Source organism: Garra rufa, chromosome 2 (genome assembly GCF_049309525.1).
Source record: "Garra rufa chromosome 2, GarRuf1.0, whole genome shotgun sequence".
NCBI lineage: Eukaryota > Metazoa > Chordata > Actinopteri > Cypriniformes > Cyprinidae > Garra > Garra rufa.
The window spans coordinates 9257119-9258184 of record NC_133362.1 but is presented as its reverse complement, the minus strand read 5'-3'; positions in this window follow the sequence as shown (position 1 = coordinate 9258184).

Genomic DNA, 1066 nt, shown 5'->3' with positions numbered 1-1066 from the left:
CCGATCAGCTGGCGAGTGGAAGATACCAACTCCCGAATGGGGTTTTGTTAGTCATCAGTAAAATCCATTTAAAAATTGATATTCAATTTTTACTCAAATTTACGCAAGATCCTGTTGTAAACCGTTGAAATACATACAATGATGATTAAATATTAGTCCATATGTATATTAACATCACACGTTAATAACGTTTTAGCAAACCACTATTCCTCCAAAAGAAAGTGGAACGTCCCAAGCTGTATTCCTTGTTTGTAAAGGGGATTTGTGCTTTAAAGCTGTTTAAGTACAAGACCTGCTGCAGACCCCTACATAAGAGGAACCGCTGACGTTGGCCTTGACTATAACACATATTGAAGCAAAATACAAAAAGACATTAAAAGAGTGAAATAACAGTACAGATACATGACATTGAATATCACATTGACAGCATTCTGGCCCAAGGCCATACAGTAATGTCTCTTTCTCTCTCTTTCTCCATTAGAAGGGGAGATTCCAGTGAATAGGAAGCTTCTTAGAAGTTGTTATGTTGAAAATATTCAGGGTACAAAACTATTTTTGCCTGCATACTTCACAAATTAAAATCAGCAAGGGAACGCAATAAGCTTCTAGTTTGAATGTTGTGTATGCTTAATGGGCTTTGAATACTAAAGTATTTATAAAGTTGTAAGGGATAGATAGATCGAAAAAACACTTGAAAGCTTTTATTTTTACACTTTTATAATATTCTACCAATGGCAGATTACATTTTATACACATAAATATTGTATTATAGTAGAAACAGGCAGTTGTTACATTCTTTAATCCAGCAAATTTTCCTTAGATTTAAAAAATAAATTGCTGAGAGCATAATTCATGACAAAAACCGCATATCATTATATCAAATCGATATGGAAAATAGAAATTTTATTTAATAAATCTGCTAATAAGATACAACATAAACACATTTTGACAACATGCCTCAGTGACAGTAACAGCGTAATTTATAAAACACCAAAATATAAAAAGTAACATATCAATATATGATATCATTGAGGCTTACAGAATTTGTTACATTTACATACATTTA